This window comes from Peromyscus maniculatus, chromosome 12 (assembly GCF_049852395.1).
Source record: "Peromyscus maniculatus bairdii isolate BWxNUB_F1_BW_parent chromosome 12, HU_Pman_BW_mat_3.1, whole genome shotgun sequence".
Lineage (NCBI taxonomy): Eukaryota > Metazoa > Chordata > Mammalia > Rodentia > Cricetidae > Peromyscus > Peromyscus maniculatus.
This window is the reverse complement of record NC_134863.1, coordinates 75,213,262-75,238,306: the sequence shown is the minus strand read 5'-3', so window position 1 is coordinate 75,238,306 and position 25,045 is coordinate 75,213,262. Positions and strand designations below refer to the sequence as shown.

Below are 25,045 nucleotides of genomic sequence, written 5' to 3'. Positions count from 1 at the left end.
AACTTGGCAGAAGAAGAATCTGATGAAGGAAAAAGGCAATGAAAGCCAAATCCTACAAGAAAAAAAATAGTCTCATACTTTAAAAGTCAGCCAGACTTAAACAGCACTTCTGACATCAAAGGAAACACAATTTCTTGCATTAAAATAAAGCTATCTCCATTTATAATGGTTCAGAGAATGGCAATGTGCTGGAAGGCTTGAGTTACCATGCCAGAATGAGGAATGTAGAAATCAGGAGATGGGTGAAGGTATCAGCCATTCAACCAGGAGACAATCTCCAAATGCCTTTTCTACATGGTCCATGAGCGATGGAGTTATTGTCAGTGTGCAGTTTAAAAAATGGCTAGGATGAGGCAGGGCTGGAGAGGGAGTAGAGGGGAGAAGGGAGGAGGGGAGGGGAGGAGAAGAGGGAGGGAAAACTGCAATTGGGACATAAAATAAATGGAAATTTTTAATTAATAAAAAAAATGGCCATGAAAAGATTCTGGGTGATTTGAGCATTGAAAGAGTTAAGTATCTGAGACAATTATCTCATAAATATAAAAGAAACAGAGAAATTATCTCTATTAAGCTAATCAAAATGATTTTGAATCCTAAAATCTGACTTCAGCTGTCAATATCTCACAGAACTCACTAGATGAATTTGCATTTGCAAAGACCTACCAAATTCTCCTGTACATTGTTATCACATAAATGGATTTGTTCTAGAAACCAGAGACTGACTGCTGTTTTTGAACTTAATTTCTTGTTTAGTATGTTTATAAATTTATTGATAAATATTAATTACTAACTAGGAAAGAAGCAAAAGAGTAACAATAACTGGAGGTGACCAGGCGGATTCCCTCCAGGGGGACTGAGAATAGAATGGAGGGCTGAAGTTGGCTGAGCCAAATTGGATACTTGTTTTAAAATAAACTCTATGAGAAAAACTGTCTCTTTAGTTCTCAGTCTCTGTCTGTCTTTCTCTGTCGCTTTCTGTGTCTGTCTGTCTGTCTCTCCGTCTCTTTCTCTCTCAGTAGTTGTGAATTTACAGGTCGATATCGATTATCTTATCTTAAATTCATTTAAATTATGAAATCATGAAAACTCAGATTTTAACATCATTAAACATAAGGGTGATTGAATTTTAACTCCTCCCCTTATTTATTAGCTCTATTTGGAAAGGTTCTAGAAGCTTCCATTTCTCCATTATAAGGAATGGTTTAAATATCTAACTCCCAACTGAAAAACATAAGAAAATAGGCAAAGCTAGGAATGTGTACTGTAGATTCCAGCACCCACAGCAGTGAATCCCACTGATAGCAGCATTAACAAAAAGCTGACTGAGGTGAGCTGCTGAAAGCCATAATGATGGGAGCCATGGCATGTGTATATTAGACTGATTATCATATAAAGTATGTTATAACAAAACTATCCCCAGGCTAGGTGTCGTGATTTATGTTTATATTCCCGGCCCTTGGGAAACACAGGCTTTTGGGAAGACTGAGTTTGGGTCCTGCCTGGGCTATATAGCAAGACCCCCTTCCAAAAAGAGAAACCCAAGATCTGGAGGTGAAGCTCAGGGGGGTAGCACTTAACCTCTTAGGCATGAGGCCCTGACTTTGATGCACTCTGATCTACTTACTGTTCTCACTGTAGGGTTCCTAACTTGAATTGTGAAGGATTCCATGCAATTTATTTATCAAAGTTGAAGGAAGGAATATGCATTTAGCTGGAAGAGTCAAGAGAAAAGCAAGATTCAGTAAAACTGAAAGATGATTTTGAAAGAGTAAGCAGGAGCAGTGTTGGAGACAATCTCAAGGGCTTCTTGCATTTGCTGCGGTTTTATAAGGAAGAATACCTTTTTTCTAACCTTTTGTCAAGGATGACAGGCACACAGTTTTAAAAAGGGCAGTGTCCCTCTATCAAGCACAGTTGATATTTATTTGCTATCTAGCAAAGTAAAGAAAATGATTCGCTCTAAGAAAGTTAAGATCAAGGCAGCTGTTTGCATTCTTTAAAGAAGACTTAGTTCTGAAACTTGGGGCTTTTAGCTAGAGTGCAAATTCAGTCTGTATTCCTATTTGCTTGGCCCTCTTCACATCAGCACCAAGGACTTGAGGTATGAAGAGAAGTGACACAAACATTATACTCATGGTATGTATTCTGCCATGAGTAGGACACTCTTATGTCATATTTTGAAGCCTCTGATGCCATATTCTATAAGCTTTACATTAATCAGAAACTAATTCCCTCCTTCCATCCATGAAATGCTGTTTGTTTTTATTTTGTTTTGTTTTGTTGTAGGTTTCTACCTGAATCAATTTTAAAATCTGAATTATATTGCAGTGGGAAAACACTGCATAGCCTAAGTGACTCAATATTTCATGCTTTGCTGTTTACTGAAAATTTACTGGGTCACAGTTACTATCTTGAACACATTTTTTTTCCATTCGATAACCCAGAAATCAAGACTGTTTCAATCTTATGGGACATTCCTTGTAACATGACCCTGCATTCTATTCTCTAGAGACAGATAAGTCTCAAACACAGCAATGCTACACATCACTTCAGCTCGGTCTATCTGAAGGGAGATGTGAGAATGGCCTTCTGGTGGATTATAAATGAGAGGAGAATGGGAAAAAGCAGATGAAGAAAGAGAAATGGGCAATGGTGTTTATAGTCTTGTGTTCCAGTGCACTTTTTTTGATGAGGAAACTCCTGTGGATCCAGACTGCTCTTCAGGAACGTGGTAATTGGGTTCTCATCTTGACATCAGTTGAGCAGTTTTGGTTAGTGAAAGTCAGAGCTTGAAACTCTCCCACTTGACTGATGTTTCTTTCACCGTATAAAAAGATTTATTTTACTTTAGTTATCCGTTATGGTTTATTCATTGCAGGTCAATAGATTTTTTAGTAAGTATTATTTACTAGCAATTTGGGCATTAAATACTTGATACACATTTTCCAAGAAAGTAAGGAAGCTATGAACCAAAAGAAGTTGGCGATTACAGCCTATCCATAAATAGAGTTTTTGTATTTTGCATTTTATAATCAATTATGTTTTATATGTAAAAATATACATGATGTCAGAAAGAAGAATTCTAAATATTTATCACTGAATAAGAATTGGTCTAGCTGGGCGGTGGTGGCGCACGCCTTTAATCCCAGCACTCGGGAGGCAGAGGCAGGCGGATCTCTGTGAGTTTGAGGCCAGCCTGGCCTACCAAGTGAGTCCCAGGAAAGGCGCAAAGCTACACAGAGAAACCCTGTCTCGAAAAATCAAAAAAAAAAAAAAATTGGTCTAAACTTCAAGTTGTATTATTTCCTCAATTTTAATGTGATTAGTAAATAGCTAAATTATAACTTTGGTACAGTTTATGCTAAATACTATTTAAGTTCCTTTTTAAGAGATATTTACTGGAATAACAAACCTGTAAGAAACACTGTATAATAAAAATGAGTGTTCATGCACGTTCAACAAGAAAAAAATCCATGATGCTCACTTCCTATCTTTAACCTTATGAGGTTGAAATCAAATTTCTCTAGAAATCACAGATTCAGTGACAGACATTTGGACATATAAAGTTCACAATGGTGCTTTAGTGGAATTCGAGAGAAAGAAATATGAGAGGATAGAATTAACAAGAATGAAAATCAAAATAGACTTTGACATTTGTCTCAAACTAGCTACAGTTGCCTGGGCAGTGACTGTAGGAATGCATGAGATACAGTGACATCTCTTTCTTCACAGGAATGTAATAGGACCCAAGACGTTACTGCAGCAGCTAGCAAAGCTTTTATTTCCTCAGATATCTCAATCAGACTCTCTTCAATGATCAATGTACTTCACTGTTAGTCCTTTTAAACCTTATTTGTTTATAACTACTCTGACAGCTTGTGTGTGTGGTAGCCTTCAGGAAAACATGGGGGAACTACAAACATCCTTTCTCCATTGCCTGGCAAACCATTCAGCTAACCATTATGAACAAACATAATGACTAAAACCATCCCTATCTGCAGCCTCCAATTTTGCCAGTAAATAATCTTTTCATATCCCATATTCATTGGAGAGCATACTGCTTTTTTTTGAGCCTCTGTTAGAAAGTGGAAATACATTCCCCACTATATGAAAGGTGTGGTATAATTCACCTTTATTTTGCAGGTGTTAATGTAAATGTGTGCTGGGGTGCTTGTGCTCTTCTACCTGGTGTGTTAGCACTAGCACAGCAAAGCTCATTTTAATTTGAGAGTTTAAGAAAGGTTTAATGAACTGATTATAAGTTTAAAAAAATCATCATCCAGCTTTCTATTCCATGGTAAATTATTTAAAGAAAGGTAAAATGTAAGTTAGCGTGATTAAATGGTTGTTCAAATGTTACATGGTCTTTTAATATATATATATATATATATATATATATATATATATATATATATATATATATATATATATAAAAGCCGGGCGGTGGTGGCACACGCCTTTAATCCCAGCACTCGGGAGGCAGAGACAGGTGGATCTCTGTGAGTTCGAGGCCATCCTGGGCTACCAAGTGAGTTCCAGGAAAGGCGCAAAGCTACACAGAGAAACCCTGTCTCGAACCCCCCCCCCCCAATAAAAAAAGAGAAAGAAAAAACCCAGAGCCAGATAACAGGATGGAAGCTGAAAAATCGGAGAAGCAGAACATCCAGCCACTAGTTCTTACCTCTTCAAAATTCTCAGCCCAAAGAGAGTGAGTACCTGTTTCCTCACACCTTATATACTTTTCTCTGCCCAGACATCTCTTCCTGGGATTAAAGTTGTATGTGCTTCCTAGTAGTGTGATTAAAGGAGTGTGCCACCACTGCCTGGCTCTGTTTCCAGTATGGCCTTGAACTCGCAGAGATCCTAAGTGATAGGATTAAAAGTGTGTGCCACCACTACCTGACTTCTATCTCTAATCTAGTGGCTGACTCAGTCCTCTGATCCTCAGGCAGGTTTATTCGGGTACACAATGTATCACCACAAACTGTAACAAGCTTTTGGGCAGATTAGATCATTTTAGTAATCCATTACTTCTCTGGAATATTCATCTTGCAGCGATCCCCACGGCTACCCTCTAAACTACTTCTGAGCTTTACTCCAATTTAATTCCATAAATGAAACTTGGCTGACCACATATTTAAAATATCCATGCTGTCAAATCTGCTCTCCTCTGAGTTTCCTGGCTTTATGCTTATCTGTGACTCCTATCTTTCCATGACAAAACAGCTGTTTATTTCTTTAGTTGTAAGCACATCTCTAAAACCACACCAGAATGTTCTGTTGTTCAGGTCCCTTCATTAGGTCACTGTCTTATTTGCTAATGCTATTGCTGCATAGAATCCCTCAAGAAACTTTTACTTGACACATTAATTGATATATTATCTATGAAAGATCTAAATAATCAGTTATGGGACCTCTGTTTCAGGGAAAATCTACTCAGCACTCCCCTATAAATGATTATTTCCTTCCTGTTCTATTCAACCCCTTGTGCCCATTCTAATGGTTGACATGAACTTTGACCTTTTCTTTGACTATTCCCAGATCATAATTAATTTGTATAATGATAATTATCTGATCCAGGACAAGTTTTTCTCCGACTCAGAGATCCCATGCCTGTGCAGTATTGAATGGCCAAAGAAGGATATGCAGTCCTAAGTTATAGTATTTCATAACCATATCAAATACAGTGAGTTAGTCTTTCCTTCTGAGAAGAAAGTTCACTTAAGTCTCTGGATGTGTTAGATAGTTTGTTTTTTTTCAAAAAGCTAGTCATCTGTGAGAAAGCATAATGAAGCCCATGATTAGAAAACATTCGGAATAGACTACCTTGCCTGAAAATGGAATCCTCATTTCTTAAGCAGCACTCTGAGCAAGAAAAATGATTTTCAACATATTCAAGAGAGAAAGAAATTAGCACCTAATCATGGAGCTATAAAACACTAAAACATAATTTAATTCTTCATATTACCAGTATTTAGAGCTAAGAGCAATGTATCTATTTTTTAACATGGTTGTAATTTTCATTAGTACTAGTTTTAGGACTAAAGAATTAAGTATATTCACAGTGGGACTATCAAGGTCATCTATTATATTGTTGTTGAGAAAAGAATCTGGAAGAGTCTCATGTAACCAAAAGGATGCCAAACCTACTGAGGTAAATTTCATTCCATAGTGCTCAAGTTATTCATGGAATGTTGTTTAATCATACCCTAACTTACAGGCTAAAAGGAATGATTAAAATTATCATCACTTTTAGTTGGTAACAAGACAAAGATTATAATTATATGTAATTCTATAACCTAGTACTAGGCCCTGGAGGGATGAGCCTGTACTTCATTTTTAATTAGAAAGTTTATAAATCAAGATGGGTGGAGAGTGCTTTCAAAATGATTTCCCAACATAACAGGGAAAGATGTTTCTCTGTTTCACAAGCCTGCCAAAGCTAATCCATATAATGTTAAGGGCAATGTTGATCCTGTCTTCTATTCATATGTATTCCTGCTATTTCCTTTCAGATGAACTGAAGTTACAAAAGTTAAGAATCTCCAGCTAAAATACAGTTTTTCAATACTTACTCTCTCTTCAGAAGCTTACATGCCTTGAACCTTGAGTGAAACTATAAGTTAAAGTCCTTACATTCAGTATCTCACAGAGAGCTCACTTGGCAAAGGAGTCACTGGTAATGTTATCAGAAAATGAAATGTGAACACGAATACATACTTGGAAAACATAATATGGAGGCACAAGACAGACAAACATCTGCAAGACCTGAAGAAAAGCACAGAACACATTTTCCCATAGTCCTCAGAAGAAAGTAATCCTGATGATAACTTGACCTCAGACTTCAAGCTTTTAGAACTTCTTGCACTGTTGCTCCACCATTGAAGACCATTTGAAGAATCTATTGCTCTTAGGACTTGATGATGCACACCTACTTGTATTATATGATGAGCAGTGTCTTCTGGCCCATGCCTAGGTATTAAGACTTTTCTGAGCCATATTGCATTCTTCCTAATCACTATGTGTTAGAAGTAACTCATGCCTGTGCTTTGTATTTCATAAATAGTCACTACCATGTGGCCAAGTTGTTTTCATGCTCTAATCTTTGTAGAGCTTTGTTTTTAAACATGTATTTAAGCCAAACAATGGCTAGTTCAGGGAAATACTGAATTAAGTACAACTATCTCAAGACATTATAGAGGACATATTCCTAGAATCCTGTGGAATGCACAATCTACCAGTGTTGAAATCTTTATATGAAATGGTAGATTAGCATAAAACCTATCCATACTCTCCTGTGTGGGTTTCTCCTCTACTTTGTATCACTTTTAGCACCTGTCCCAGTCATGTTGCTCATGTGACAAAACTTTACTATTCATTTTATTATTTTTTTTTGTTAAGAGATTTTTCAACTTGTTTTACATATCAACCATGGATTCCCCTGTCCTCCCTCCTCCCTGCCCCCAGCACCCCCCCCCGTCCACCCTCCATTCCCACATTTTTACTCTTTTTAAAAGTTTCCTTGACTAGCAACTCAAAGATTACCAGAGTACTGAAGAATTCTATTAGTTCTGTTTAATTACCTGTATGTCTCCAAAGAACAGTTCTTTATAGTCAACTATGTTGTCTTCACCATTGTGTCCTTATTAAGGACACAAAGCTGAGCTAGAAGCAAGTCTATTACCAAAGCATTCAGATCTTTGTTAGGCTTTAAAAGACATTTCTATATTCTACTTCTCTCAATTCCTTGTAATGTAATGTGTAATTTTTATAACACATACTATATATTTTTGGAAGCTAAAAATTGGGAACTTGGGGCCAGCCTGACAGTGCATATCTTTAATCCAGCACTCCAGAGACAAAGTCAGGTCTATCTCTGAGTTATTGTCTTCATAGAGTTCCAGGACAGCCAGGGATGGATAAAGAGACCAAACATACATTAGAAAGTTTATAGTCAAGCATGGGATACTGAGTGCATTATCTCATTATTGGTATGATACTGTTGACCAAGCAAATAGTTGATATGCCTTACTCCACTTATTAATTTTATGAGAAAATAGTGTAGGTCACAGTTCAAAGGCAGTTTGTGATGTGTTATAAGCGTCCATTGTATTCATCATTAAAGGAAAACAATGATCCTATACAGAAAAAAGTAATTTGTTCTCTAGTTGGAGTACAAAATCTCCCTATAGTGAAAAATGTTCTAAATCTACACTAGCAAAATTTAAAACCAGGCATCAATGTGTTCAAATTAGTCAGCCAATAATGGCCATCATAACAGACCTTGTGCTCTTTAAAGAAATACAACAGAATCCAAATCTGACTATCAAATCTTTCACTTCACAATGCCCAATATAAAATCAGAAAATACTAAATATTCCAATTAAAGGAAAAAAACTACTCATAACAAGTAGAAAAAAATCTATACAAACAAATGCAAAGATTTTTGTCATGACCACATGATTCTATATTTCATACTCTGAATGACTTGGGTCTTAATTAACTATGAAGGTTTGGTGGATTGTCTACTTGCTTTAAGACACTGTCATATGAAAACTCACCAGTCTAGGCACAACATTCCAAGTGTCTCTTCTCTGGAACTCTCACAGAAGACCACTATTACTCCACTATTACTACTCACATGAAAGATATCTAGATGCAAAACCTGTGCACCAAAGGCCACTGAAATGATACTAAACCTCCCCAAACCTGTTTCCCACTCCTCACAGAAAACACCATGAAGCCTGTTGACCATACATTCTTGATTTCCGTACCTCTGGACCAAGGTTGGTGCTCCTTATGAGTCAAGGTCTGACCTGACTGTGCTTCTGGATTTAGGAGCATAATGAACTGTCCTTTCATTTACAATCATCTTTTGAACCATTGCCTTTATATACTTAAATAATAAGTCTCATTTTCAAACAGTGTCAGAGATGACATAATTAGCCACCAGATGTGTCAAAATAGCTTTAAAACTGTTCAAGCAATTCTGTAATTGAAGAATATTGACTTAATCAGAAATAGAAGACTATTTTTCCCAAAATAAGCCCAATGAAATGAAATAGTAATCAAATTAAAATTTAGAAGAAAAATGTCTTGAAGTTTAGAAAAAAAGTCACCATTGGAAGGAGGCACATGAAGGTCCTGTTCACTGCTTGGTGGCTGCATTGATTCCGTCATACAGTGAGCTATACAGAGAACTGATGTGGCACATTCTTTTTTCTCTCTTTTTTTTCCTTAATCCTTCAGGTACAGAATCCCCTCCATTCTTTTTGTCTAATAGGAAAGAACTCATTCTAGAAACACAGACAGTTGAAGCATACATTTGCTTAGCAGAACAAGGCAGTACTACAAAGAAATCTAAAAGGGATGCCCCACACTGGGATGAAGCCGCAGAGTAGACATCACACTGTAGACTTACAGAAAAATGGCCCCCACAGGCTCATAGATTTGCGTGTTTGGTTCCCAGTTAGTGAATTGTTTGGGAAGGATGGGAGGGTGGCCTTGTTGGGGTAGGTAAGACCTTGTTGGCCAAGGAGTGTCACCGGGTTCTAAAGTGTGTGTCTCTCTCTGTCTTCTGCCTGGGGATCAGGATACAAAGCTCTCAGCTACTGCTCCAGTGCCAAGCCTGTCTCTTTCCTGCCATGATGATAATGAACTAACCCTCTGAAACTGTAAGCAAGACCCCATTTAAATGTTTTCTTTTGTAAGAGTTGCCTTGGCCATGGTGTCTCTAAATAGCGATAGGACAGTGACTAAGACACTGATCTTGGACGACAATTTTCATTAACATTGTGGCCTCAAAAAGTATTTTTTTTGTCTTCTTGTTTTGTAAACAGAATAGATAAGGTTGATTTTTTATGACATTCACATTAAAAAGGCAATGTAAAAAGCGTGAAAAATAGTAAGCAAAGCCCAATGGAATAGTAGCAGAATTTATATATATTTATCTATATTTATTTATATATCTTAATCTATCTATCTATCTATCGATGTAGATAGATAGATAGATAGATAGATAGATAGATAGATAGATAGATAGATAGATAGATAGACAAATGAATAGAATCTTGGTGATTTCTAAGCTGATATTCAAGTCTAATATTAGAATAATGAAAGTCTTCAATGGGGCATGAGCCAGGAAACCACTCAAATAAATATTGCTTATTATTTTCTGAAATTGTTGAAAAGCTTCTAAGAATCCCAAAGGCATCCAATTACTGTGAAATAACTTGTCTTCTTAAAGATGTCAAGTGTAACAAACTGCTCCTGCTTGCTAGCTACTTATTATTCTAGGCAATAGAATAGAGCAGTCTTTTCCCTCCAAGTTGCCACCATCACTTTCAGTCCAGGAAATAACCTACTGTTCCCTTTGGGTGAGAAGTGTGTGGTCATACTAATCTTGTCTTCTTCTCTTTGGAAAACAAAGTTAGGAAAACACAGAAACTTTCTCTCTGCATTTAGAAGTTTTCACAAATAGGCAGATGATGTGACTCTGCTCTGGAATTCTCATTGATTTTCTATTGGTTTTAACCATTGAGAATACACCACTACTTTCTTATATCTGACTGGAATTCCAAGGTGAATTCTAATTTCATTTGTCATTTTCATTCCCGGTACTACACTGTTGTTTTGTCTTGACTCTGATGTTACATGCAATTCTACTGAAGAGTGACTGGTAAAGTCAATACCTGTTCGCTAAACTGACTGTAGACAAAAAATATTCAGACAGAAAATGCAGGCTTCGGATACAGCCTTTAGTAAATACATTGTTTTCTGGATATTAAACAATGCTAATTTTCATTATTGTAAAAATATTTAAGAGAAACAATTTTAAAGAATGGCAGATTATTTTGGTTCATATTTCTGAGGTATTTAAGTCCATAATCAATTGGCTGAACTGTTTACCATGATTAGGCAAGACATCCTGTCTTGGTAGAGGGGCTTCAGAGTATGAAGCCATGCTCAGAAGGTAGAGGGAGTCCTGCAGGAAGAGGCCAAGAAGAACACACTCTACAGAGACACATCTTTCCATGATTTGTTTCCTGCAGCCAGGACACCCATTCAAAGTTCCCACCACTAACATATCAACACATGTACCTGTGCAGACCATTTCATATGCCAACCATAAGAAAATGGGCATCATGCTCAATAGTGCCATCAAAGCTAGGGAAAGTCCTATGAGGTAATGCTTAAATAAATGTGAAATGTCATTTACCTAAAGGAGCTAAAACTGAAGTAAAGGTTCACAACATCTGATCAGGGGCTCTGGCAACTTATCTGCCTCTAAATACAATTATTTCTATGTATGTATTCATTTATTTATTGCTGAGGTTCCCCTACTGGCATTATGGAGGAACAATCATTATTTTCAGTGACGTTTTGGCATACATGTGTTTTAATGGGTACTCACTATAAAATAGCACTAGGATCATGTTAACAAGCATGCCTATCACGATACATACTTAACTTTCTTTGACAATTGCATTTGCAATGCACTCTTTGAGAAAAGTTGAGGTGTACTATACAGTGCTATTCATACTTATCCTACAGCATATTCGTTCTCCAGAATTTGTTCACTTTTCCAAACTGAACTTGTGTATTCTGTAACCAGCATTACTCCATTTTCTTAGCCACAATCCCACTACCAATTTCTTCAGTTTCTCTGAGTTCAACATTTTTAAGAGTACACATACAAGGAAGATTGTGCAGTATTAGTCTTGCTATACAAACCTTATTTCATTTACTAGTATGGCCATGTTTATCCAGCTTTCTGATATATCATTGCACTGTGGCCTGGCCTGTCAGGCCTCCATTGAGTAAGCCAATTTTAGCCTGATGGTGGGTCCTTTATATGTGAATAACCACCTTAGTTATTCTGATTTCAAAATTCTCTACTTTGGGCATATGAGAATTTGACTGAAATATTTCTTGACAAAGTCTCTTATATTTGATTTATTTTCTGACTGCTTTTGTGATGTCATACAATGTATTTTTTTTATCATATTCATTCCCTTACTCCAACTTCTCCCATATCAACCCCCTTTCCCTATCCACCCAACTTTGTGTCCTGTTGTTCAAAAATTCATCAGGTTCAGTTTGCACTGCTTATATATTCTTGGGTGTGTAGATCACACTGGAGGTTGGTCAACCTATCAGGAATAACACCTGTAAAGAAAACATGGGTATACTGCCAGACAAACCAGACTAGAACCTATCTTGGCAGGATGCAGCAATTTTAGTTTAATGTGCCTTCCAAGAAACTCTCACACATGTAAATTTTGAAGACCACTGACCTACACGGTCCCACAGGGCTACACAAATCCAGAAAAATGAAAGAAAACAAAACAAAGGAAGCACAATAAACTGTTTTGCTCATTTTGACTTTGGCTACTGATTTCTTTAGATATTCTTATTACAAATGGTTTACCATGAGTGTGTGTGGCTGGTGGCTTTAATGGGAATCTCAGAGATAAAAAGGAATATTTTCAGGAACTATTTTTGCCTAGTGGACTGCAATGATGGCCAAGCTAATAACAAATTGTTTTGTTTCATTGTTATCGGGGCTGCTGAAGTGTCTGTCTTGGAAAACACACAAGGTCTTCATCAAGGATGACGCATTTGTTAGGAAAGGGCAATTCCTACATGTTTACCTAATTTCTATGGCTGCTTTTGAGTGAAGAAGACAAAACCGATGAGCTGTGACAAAGACCGTATGGTCCCCAAAGCCAAATATATTTATTAGACCTTCTAAAGTAAATGTTTGCTGATTCTACAGACTCCAATATACCCAAGAACAAACTAATTACATTCCTCCACACACACACCCGTCTCAGGAGCAAAACAAAAGTGCATTCCTAGCCTAGAGAAAATTGGTACAAGATTTGGATTCCGGGAAGATGAGATTAAATTTTCAGTGTAAGATCATGGCTATTTATAACAAACCTGGGTGGATTCTATTGATCATTCTCTATGCTATTTTAATGGCATGAGTAATAAAATGGTACTTGCTGACCAGAGTCTAATTATTCCTAAGAAGAATGTTATTGTTTTGGTAAAAAGTAGGACATTGCCCTCTGTGGCAACAATACCCTAGAGTCAAAACAGTTTCCAATATCATCAAAATATAATACCGAAGAAAATATAAAACAAAGAACCATGCAGACTAGACATACATCAAATCTCCTGTAATCTGACAAATGTTTCAACATTTTTATAAAAGCAATCATATGAACTGGTACACTAGTAGCCAACCATGGTAGCTCATGTTTCTGCTCTCAGTTCTCTGGAGGATGAAGCATGAGGATCAGGAGCTGAATGAAAGTCCTCTTGGACTAAATATGAGGTTAGAAGTCAGATTGGGATTCAAGAGATGCTCCTTCAAACAAGTGAATAAACAAATTCATAGAACAAACATTATAACAACATTATAAAAGTTAAATAAGACATGAAAAATACTATTTGAATTCACAGACAGCTGTAAGTATAGATCAGTTGTAAAGTATGTGCCTAATATGCACAAGATCCTTTGTTTGATCCCAAGTAGGACATAAATAAATAAATAAATAAATAAATAAATAAACAAAAATTACCTGAATTTGCATAAGGTAGATATCTGTCTATACCAATGATTCTCAACCTTCCTAATGCTACAACCTTTAATCCCTCATGTTTTGCTGACCCTCAACCAGGTGGTGGTGCATGCCTTTAATCCCAGCACATGGGAGGCCGAGGCAGGTGGATCTCTGTAAGTTCGAGGCCAGCCTGGTCTACAGAGCGAGATCCAGAAAAGGCGCAAAGCTACACAGAGAAACCCTGTTTCAAAGCCCCCCCAAAAAAAAAACTATTTTTGATGCTACTTCATAACTATAATTTTGCCACTGTTATGAATCATAATGCAAATATCCGTGTTTTCCAATGGTCTTAGGTGACCCCCTATGAAAGGGTCATTTGACCTCCAAAGGGATCATGCCCTACATGTTAAGAACTGTTAGTCTGTACTGTCATGTACAAACCAAACTCCAAAATGCCTTGAAAACTGAACTTTCTAGGCAAATAAAGTCCAGTGAGGTAGCAAACAGATAGTATTTTGTTTCAATTTTATTGCCATTTTAATAATGCATTATTTGTTAATCATTTGATAGATATAATTTCTACATATCTGAATTTTATTATATAAAGTATTATATAAATTATGAAAGACTTATCTACCTTTATTCTCAACATTTATTTGTAGGCCTACATTTCAGTGATGATAAAATAAGTACTTCAGCCCCGACAACTTCCCTTCTGGACCAGAGCTCCCAGCCTGTCCCCGACTGCCATTCTGGACCAGAGCTTGCCCCTGACTTCCCTTCTGGACCAAAGAGTTGGACAAGAGAACTCCCTTTTGGACAAGAGAGAGAGTCTTCCTGAGTCTGTCAGCTCTTTGTGAAACAAGTCCACTGATAAGACCAAGAAGGAATCACAAGGAGATGGGCAGACGTCAAAGCAGAAGTACATACAGCAAAATGAAGAGCAATACAGCATCACCAGAACCTAGCTCGCCTCCAACATCTAGACCTGAACACCAAAAATTGGAAGAAGCAGAAGAAAGTAGCCTTATGAGTAACTTCATGAAGAAGGTAGAGGCTTGTGTAGAGGAAAAGACAAGAAAATTGGAAGAACGCTGTAAACAACTAGAGGAAAGGGCAAACAAATTAGAAGAAAACAATAAAGCCCTCCAAGAAAACAATAAAGTCCTGGAAGAAAACATTAAAATCCTGGAAGAAAACAATAAAGCACTGAAAGAAAATCATGAAAAAGCAATGAAACAAACAAAGGAAACAGTCCAAGATCTGAAAAGGGAAATTGAAAAAATGAAAAAGACACAAACAGAGGGAATGCTGGAAATAGAAAACCTGAGTAAAAGATCAGGAACTTCGGATGCAAGTATAACCAACAGAATGCAAGAGATGGAAGAGAGGATTTCTGGCATTGAAGATACAGTAGAAGAAATAGTTCCATCAGTCGAAGGAAACACTAAAGCCAACAAAGTCATGAACCAAAATGTCCAAGAAATCTGGGACACCATAAAAAGACCAAACTTACGAATTATAGGGATAGAAGAAGGTGAAGAATACCAACTCAAAGGCACAGAAAATATATTCAACAAAATTATAGAAGAAAACTTTCCCAACTTAAAGAAGGAAATGCCTATGAAGATACAAGAAGCCTATAGAACACCAAACAGACTAGACCCCCAAAAAAAGTCCCCTCGACACATAATAATTAAACAACTAAATGTACAGAATAAAGAAAGAATATTAAGAGCAGCCAAGGAAAAAGGCCAAGTGACCTATAAAGGTAAACCCATCAGAATAACACCCGATTTCTCAATGGAGACTTTGAAAGCCAGAAGGACCTGGACGGATGTAATGCAGACACTAAGAGACCATGGATGTCAGCCCAGACTAATATACCCAGCAAAACTTTCAATCATCATAGACGGAAGGAACAAGACATTCGAAGACAAAGCCAGATTTAAACAATACCTATCCACAAACCCAGCCCTACAGAAAGCACTAGAAGGAAAATTCCAACCGAGGGAAGTCAGATACACACTTGAAAACACAGGCAATAGATAAAGCCACAACAGTAAACCCCAAAGAAGAGAAGTACACACACACTACCACCAAAAATAACAGAGATGAAGAATCACTGGTCATTAATATCCCTTAATATCAACGGACTTAATTCACCTATAAAAAGACATAGACTTACAGAATGGATACGAAAGCAGGACCCATCCTTCTGCTGCATACAAGAAACACATCTCAAATTCAAAGATAGACACTACCTAAGAATAAAAGGCTGGGAAAAGACTTTTCAATCAAATGGTCTTAAGAAACAAGCAGGGGTAGCCATCCTGATATCCAACAAAATAGACTTCAAACTAAAATCAATCAAAAGAGATCAAGAAGGACATTACATCCTCGTCACAGGAAAGATCGACCAAGATGAAGTTTCAATTCTGAACATATATGCCCCAAACATAAGGGCACCCACATATGTAAAAGAAACATTACTAAAGCTTAAACCACATATAAAACCCCACACATTAATAGTGGGAGATCTCAACACCCCACTTTCACCACTGGACAGATCTCCCAAATCAAAACTTAACAGAGAAATAAAGGACTTAACCGATGTCATGACCCAATTGGACCTAATAGATATCTATAGAACATTCCATCCTAACAAGAAAGAATATACTTTCTTCTCAGCACCCCATGGAACTTTCTCTAAAATCGACCACATACTTGGCCACAAAGCAAATCTCAACAGATACAAAACAATCAGAATAACCTCCTGTGTTCTATCAGATCACCATGGTTTAAAGCTAGATTTCAACAACAACAAAAACTACAGAAAACCTACAACCTCATGGAAACTGAATAATGCTCAACTGAATCACCAATGGGTTAAGGAAGAAATAAAGAAAGAAATTAAAGACTTCCTAGAGATCAATGAAAATGAAGACACCACATACCCAAACTTATGGGACACTATGAAAGCAGTGCTAAGAGGGAAATTCATAGCACTAAATGCCCACATAAAGAAGTTGGAGAAATCGCACACTAGTGAATTAACAGCACATCTGAAAGCTCTAGAACAAGAAGAAGCAAAGTCTCCCAGGAAGAATAGACGCCAGGAAATTATCAAAGTGAGAGGTGAAATTAATAAATTAGAAACTAAGAGAATAATACAAAAAATTAATGAAACAAAGAGTTGGTTCTTTGAGAAAATCAACAAGATAGACAAGCCCTTATCCAAACTCACCAAAAGACAGAGAGAGAGAATCCAAATCAACAAAATCAGAAATGAAAAGGGGGACATAACAACAGACATTGAGGAAATCCAGAGAATTATAAGGTCATATTTCAAAAACCTCTACTCCACAAAACTGGAAAACCTAAAAGAAATGGACATTTTTCTGGATAGATACCACATACCTAAGTTTAATCAAGACCAGATAAACTATTTAAATAGTCCAATAACCCCTAAGGAAATAGAAACAGTCATTAAAGGTCTCCCAACCAAAAAAAGCCCAGGACCAGATGGTTTCAGCGCAGAATTCTACCAGATCTTCAAAGAAGAGTTAATACCAATACTCTCTAAATTGTTCCACATAATAGAAACAGAAGGAACATTACCAAACTCCTTCTATGAGGCTACAATTACCCTGATTCCTAAACCAAACAAGGATGCAACAAAGAAAGAGAACTACAGACCGATCTCCCTCATGAACATTGATGCAAAAATACTCAATAAAATACTGGCAAACAGACTCCAAGAACACATCAGAACAATTATCCAACATGATCAAGTAGGCTTCATCCCAGGGATGCAAGGGTGGTTCAACATACGAAAGTCCATTAATGTAATACACCATATAAACAAACTCAAAGAAAAAAACCACATGATCATCTCACTAGATGCAGAAAAGGCATTTGACAAAATCCAACACCCCTTCATGATAAAAGTCTTGGAGCGATCAGGAATACAGGGAACATACCTAAACATAATAAAGGCAATATATAGCAAACCAACAGCCAACATCAAATTAAATGGAGAGAAACTCAAAGCAATTCCACTAAAATCAGGAACGAGACAAGGCTGTCCACTCTCCCCATACTTATTCAATATAGTACTTGAAGTTCTAGCCAGAGCAATAAGACAACATAAGGAGATTAAGGGGATTCAAATTGGAAAGGAAGAAGTCAAGCTTTCCCTATTTGCAGACGACATGATAGTATACTTGAGTGACCCCAAAGATTCCACCCAGGAATTGATAAAGCTTATAAACACCTTCAGCAACATAGCAGGATACAAAATCAACTCAAAAAAATCAGTAGCCCTCCTATATACAATGGACAAAGAAGCTGAGAAGGCAATTAGAGATACATCACCCTTTACAATAGCCAAAAATGACATAAAATACCTTGGGGTAACACTAACCAAGCAAGTGAAGGACCTATATGACAAGAACTTTAAGTCCCTGAAAAAAGAAATTGAAGAAGATCTCAGAAAATGGAAAGATCTTCCATGCTCATGGATAGGCAGGGTTAACATAGTAAAAATGGCAATCTTACCAAAAGCAATTTACAGATTCAATGCAATCCCCATCAAATTACCAACACAATTCTTCACAGATCTGGAAAGAACAATACTCAACTTCATATGGAAAAACAAAAAACCCAGGATAGCTAAAAGAAACCTGTACAATAAAACAACTTCTGGAGGCATCACAATCCCCGACTTCAAGCTCTACTATAGAGCTACAGTAATAAAAACAGCCTGGTATTGGCATAAAAACCGACATGTGGACCAATGGAATCGAATTGAAGACCCTGACATTAACCCACACACCTATGGACATATAATTTTTGACAAAGAAGCCAAAAGTGTACAATGGAAAAAAGAAAGCATCTTCAACAAATGGTGCTGGCATAACTGGATATCAGCGTGTAGAAGGCTGCAAATAGATCCATATCTGTCAGCGTGCACAAAACTTAAGTCCAAGTGGATCAAAGACCTCAACATAAATCCAGCTACTCTGAACCTGCTAGAAGAAAAAGTAGGAAATACTCTTGAACGCCTTGGCATAGGAGATCACTTCCTAAATATAACACCAGTAGCGCAGACACTGAGACAAACAATCAATCAATGGGACCTCTTGAAACTGAGAAGCTTTTGTAGAGCAAAGGATACGGTCAACAAGGCAAAGCGACAGCTTACAGAATGGGAAAAGATCTTCACCAACCCCACATCTGACAGAGGACTGATATCCAGAATATATAAGGAACTCAAGAAATTAGACATCAAAAGGACCAACAGTCCAATTGAGAAATGGGCTTTAGAACTAAACAGAGAATTCTCAACAGAGGAATCCCAAATGTCTGAAAGACATTTAAGGAATTGCTCAACTTCCCTAATCATCAGGGAAATGCAAATCAAGACAACTCTGAGATACCACCTTACGCCTGTCAGAGTGGCTAAGATCAAAAACACTGAAGACACTTTATGCTGGAGAGGATGTGGAACTAGGGGAACTCTCCTCCACTGCTGGTGGGAATGCAAGCTTGTACAACCACTTTGGAAATCAATATGGCGCTTTCTTAGAAAATTGGGAATCAATCTCCCCCAAGATCCAGCTATACCACTCCTGGGCATATACCCAAGAAATGCTCAATCATACCACAAGAGCACTTGCTCAGCTATGTTCATATCAGCATTGTTTGTAATAGCCAAAACCTGGAAACAACCTAGATGCCCTTCAACTGAAGAATGGATAAATAAATTGTGGCACATATACACAATGGAATACTACTCAGCAGAGAAAAACAATGACATCACACGGTTTGCAGGCAAATGGATGGATCTAGAAAAAATCATCCTGAGTGAGGTAACCCAGACTCAGAAAGACAAATATGGTATGTACTCACTCATAGGAAGATGCTAGATGTGGAACAAGGATGACTAGACTGCTACTCACATCACCAGTGAGGCTACCTGGAAAACGGGACCCCAAAAAAAGACACGGAGAAATGGACAAGATCTACATGAATAGCCTGGTCATGAGTGGCAACAATGAAGGGCGACAGTCGAGGGAAAGAGTGGGAGATCCTAGCTGGATCAAGAAAAGAGAGGGAGAACAAGGAATAGGAGACCATGGTAAATGAAGACCACATGAGAAGGTGAGAAGGGGAGGAAGCAGAGAGCTAGGGAGGCCCACGGAGATTCACAAAGATACCCCCTCAAAAGACTGCTGGCAATGGTCGCGAGATGGCAGGAACTGACCTACTCTGGTGATGGGATGGCCAGACACCCAAATAGTGGTGCCATAAACCCCATCCAAGGACTGAGGAATCTGAAGGCAGACATCCACGGCTGGGCCCCTGGTGGAGCACTGGGAGTCTAATTAGTGAGTAAGAAGAGGATTTATATAAGCGAGAATTGTTGAAGCCAAGGTTGGATAAAGCACCGGGACAAATAACCAAATGAATGGAAGCACAGGATCTATGAACCAAAGGCTGAGGGGCCCCCAACTGGATCAGGCCACCTGAACGGGTGAGACAGTCATTTGGCTTGATCTGTTTGAGAGGCAGCTGTGCATTGGTGCCAGGTCCTGGGCTCGTTGCATGAGTTGGCTGTTTGAATCCTGGGACTTATGCAGGGACACTTGGCTCGGTCTGGGAGGGGGGAATGGACCTGCCTGGACTGAGTCTACCAGGTCAACCCCGGTCCTCGGGGGAGACCTTGATCTGGAGGAGGTGGGAATGGGGGGTGGGCTGGGGGGAGGGGTGGGCGAGAGGGGGAGAACAGGGGATTCTGTGGCTATTATGTTGAACTGAATGGTGTTATAAAATAATAATAATAATAAAAAAACCAAAAAAAAATAAATAAATAAATATTAAATTAAAAAAAAAAAAAAAAAAATAAGTACTTCAAACACCAAACTGGAAAACACATACCTAACTGCAATTCTATGACTTATTCTATACAGAGTGCATCTTCAAGTATGTTATACATTTTTAAAGTTAACTGAATTTTAATCAGTTAATCAGTGTAAAGACTGGAAGATTTCTCAGTTGGTAATACTGTTTTCTGCACAAATGTGAATTTGAAATCTCAGTGATTATTTACAACCCGGGGGTGAGTCTGTAATCCTAGCAGAGACAGAAAGGTTCTTCAGTCTTGCTGACCAGGCAATCTAGGTTTATCAGTGAGATGAAGGCTTGGTGAGAAGCCCTATGTCAAAAAATTATGTGGGAAGCAACTGAGGAAGAAACCCTACATTGACCTCTGGCACCAGCATAAACCTACACACACACACACACACACACACACACACACACACACACACAAGCATATACGTATGCATGTACAACATACATATCCCCCATACAAAATCTCACTTGTGGCACATCATTGGATTTTATGAAGGCAAAGTGACTTTTAGTTGTTACAGAATGCCTAAGGAACACTACATTATAGGAGATGCTGTAGTCAGACACCTTCAGTTGTGGACCTTTCCTTCCCTATATACTGAAGAGACTAGTCTTTTTCCTATGCTCTATCTGGTGACAGAACAAATCTACATTGTGTGTGTGTGTGTGTGTGTGTGTGTGTGTGTGTGTGTGTGTGCACATGCTTGAGCACATGTACACTTATGGGCCCTGCAAACTTAGATTTAAACAATCTTTCATTATTGCACATAATGGGAACTTAGATTTTATTTCTCATTAGTAGAAAAAGAGAAACTGGAAAAATATGTCTTTCAAAGAGTGTCCTCTCTTTTTCCAAAATGAATGACTATCCAAGTGTATTAATTTTAAAATACAAGAAAATCATCTTTCTAGCCATATTAACTTTATATTTTCATTTTTAAAAAATGCCAATATTGTTACTGTCTTATCAATAATGAGGGTATACATACAATGAAGAGCCAAACAGATTTAAAATGTTTTCACCATTCATAAACTCCTTTATTGTTCATAGTGAAACACTTTAAAATATTTTTAAAAGATATAAATGTTCCAATTGCCATAAGGGGGCATATGAGGGCAGGGGGTGCTGTACCTTACCTAGGCAAAATAGTAGAGCTGACCCTGGCAGTGTGAATGTGGGTGTCCTGGATGTGAGGAGCTTAGGGCAGGAGAGCTGGCCCCACTCCTTGCTTCAGGCTGCATTGGATGAGCTACCCCAAGCAGTGATAGAGAGCTTGCTGCCTGGGTAGTGACAATGAGGGAAAGCTAATTAGCCCACCCCAACATCCACCTCATCTATGGACTCTTGGAGCATGTGAAGGGGACAAACTTACAGATCCAAAACTGCAAAATCTCCACAACACAGGACAACAGGATATCCAAGAGGAGCCCCAGAGAGAACCCATTATCTCATTAGCATAAGCATAAGCCAGAGGCCTTGAACCAGACCAACCAAGGACTCATAGCAATGAACTTCTTACAAGTAAAGATGAATGGACTCAAGGGAAAGCTGATTCACCAGGCCACACTACAGCTTCCTAGACAAAATTCTTCTTTTTTCTTTAATTGTTGTTTGTTTGTTGTTTTGTTTTCATTTTAAATTTTGTACTGTTTTGCAGGGGAGATTACAAGGGCAGAGGGAAGATGTGAAGGGATGGGGAGATGAGTGTAATCAGGATGCATTATGTGAAAACCACAAGGAATCAATAAAAGTTAAAAGAATTTAAAAAATAAAAATAAAGAGATGATAAAACAAGCAAACAAAAGATACAACTGTACAATTATGTGTACATTTGAAAAGCTTCTGCGGGAAACATACTATGAACTTATTAAACTGAAAATAGACTCAAAAATTAGTGACAAAAATAATGGACTTAAGTCTCTCAGATTTAACCTAGGGAGGAGAATTGTTTAACAGACAGGAAGCTGAGACTCTAGAGAAATCATACATTTAAACATTCATTCATGATATTCAAACAAATTTATGAAATGGACAATTGTTTAATTGGAATAAGGAAGATAGAGTAATGAGTAAAACACAAGATTCCATTTTGGCTTAGTATGATAGAACTGTGCCTTTTCAAACAAACTACCTGCAGTGATGAACAGCTGACCTTTCCTCTCTTTGGGAACAAGCTGACTACCTGCCCTCATTTTAAACTGTTAACTGTTTGCAAGTGGTCTTTTCATGAAAACCATGTGATGGACCAAAAAAAAAAAAAAAAAAAAAAAAAAAGCCTGATGAGTGTGTTTGTTCTAAGTAGACATGACTGACACACTGTTCATATTCGATTGTCAAGAGCTGGTCATATGACTTCCCTAACCCACCAAAGAACCAAGAAGTAAAATTCTCTAGGCAGCAAGAGTCCTTTTATGCCAAGGGTCAAAAAATCCAGGCTTGGGTAAAGCCCAACTTGTTGCTTTTTTTTGTGTGGCCTGAAAGCTAAAAATGTGTTTTAGATTTTAAGTGGTTGTTATTGAGGTCCCTACAGGATGTCCCTTATTTTGCTTCTTGTGAAGTGTCAAATACTTATTCTTTGGAACTTAACAGAAAAATTTGCTGACTTGCCTACACTGTAAGAAAAAAATTACTTGAGAGACAGATTCCTGTGATAATCAGCTTTCTAGCTTCCAAATGTCTCTGTGCTTGAATCTTTTCCTCCGAGAAAATCCTGAGTTTTCGGAGGGAACTCTTTAACTTGCAATAGTTACTAGATCAGGCCAAAGTCTAGATCTCTATCTTAAAATTCCTCACGATCTAGAAAATACTAGAAATCCAGGTTGCAGCAATACTTAAACTCATTTCTCTTCACTTAGTATAAAAATGATGAACAAGGAAAGCTTAAAAATTATCATCATCCACAATGTAGAAAAAATAGGACACCCAGCAACAACATAAACAGAAATGGAAAAATCCCCAGTGGCTGCAAACACCACATGACTGTAATTGGGGTCACATTCATTCTGATGTTGGGAGGAATATGCTTCTTTGTAGACCCTCTATCTTCCCTCTAGATAACTGTTCCTTAAACAGCCCACATGAACATTAGAAAGCAATGTTTCACCAGTATCCTCAGGTTTCACAACCCAGTTTCTTTAACAATTTTAGGGGCCCAATTGCTAATCTAAAATCTTAACACTCAATGAGTGCTTTATTATTGATTTGGACTCACTGCTTCTTCATCAGATAGTCTCCTTCAACACTGCCCTGACTAAGAAATGCCAGATAGCATGAAAGAGAAGGTCTTGGGTAGATGAAGAAGCATCCTCTCTTCCGGATGTAAACAAAATACAACCTTTTAAGTTACATAATATATGTTAGAGAGACATGCTCCTACTGAGCCAATATTTACTACTTATCTGAATCTCAGTTTAACTGAATGTCTTCTATTTTTGCTTGCTAAACCTGGCAACTTTATGCTGAATCTTTAAATCCATGTTTCCATAATTACATTCCAAAGCCTGTCTAGATATGACTGTCAAACCTGATTGATTCTCTGAGGTTTTAGCAGGAAAGCTCACCCTTTCAAGTCTGTGTGACATCTTTGCTACTACAACCAGATGGACAGGAGGATCCACTCTCAGTATGATCTCTGACACTGGACTGATTGTTAATGGGCCTTGGAGACTAAAAGCTTTTTAGGCCTTATCTCTCCCCATTTTGGCGATGGAAGCTTCTCTGACCCCAAAGGCCCCACATTCCTGAAGTTTTATTCTCCTCTGAGTGTGTTCGCAGTTACACCAAATACTGCCTGAACTTCTCTCTTTCCTTGTAATAATTTGCTACAAAAACTAGTAATGTCTTTCTTTTTTCTAAGCCTTCTCCCTTATGAGCTTTACAAACAAGCATCCAATTGTATCCCAGGCAAATTTTACCAAATGTTTTGCCATTCAAGTGCTTAGTTCTTTCAGCCTCGTAAGTTTTATCTTTGATCACTGCCTGACCTTGAAGTCAGAGTCGTATATTTGGGGGCTTTTATGTTAGCAGCACCACTGCTCGCCACCGTTTCTGCACAACATTGGGTAATCCTAGCTGATAAGTGAGTTTTATAATCTCGGTAGTTAAGGTGATCTTAAGTAGCAGTCAGATGAATTTGCCTCATCACGAAGGCTGCATTTGTTGAGAAAGTCCATCTGCTTTACCCTCTGGCCTAAGGATTCAAACTAATAGAGGCTTCCCCGACTTCAGAATGGTGCTTGCTGAGGCACTGACATTCAGTAGGCAAAGGAGAAGAGAGAGAAAGAAGGCATGTATACTTCCTGCCTCTTTGACCAGTAAGAGTCCTCTATCAATATTCCTTATTATGGTCAACTACGTGTCTCCCAAAATTCATGTTGTTGGGGGCTTAACCCCATGTTTGTACACTGATTGTATTTAGAGTCAGGGCCACTTGGAAGTAGGGATGCACTTAGGATGTATGAGATCATGAGGATGGAGCATTATGGTGATATTAGGGGCTACCATGGCGAATTTTATTTCAACTTGACAAAAGCTGTAGTCATTTTGGAAGGAG

At 37.9% G+C, this 25,045-nt stretch overlaps 1 long non-coding RNA gene across 2 annotated transcripts in view; it reads right to left on the bottom strand.

The window, feature by feature from the left end:
• The window catches only part of LOC143268155 (uncharacterized), a 90,712-nt gene that overhangs the window by 11,056 nt on the left and 54,611 nt on the right, over positions 1–25,045 (bottom strand). For both annotated transcript variants that reach the window (XR_013043841.1, XR_013043842.1), the window contains exon 5: positions 1,625–1,711. This is a non-coding gene — a long non-coding RNA (uncharacterized LOC143268155). The remainder of the gene's footprint in view (positions 1–1,624; positions 1,712–25,045) is intronic.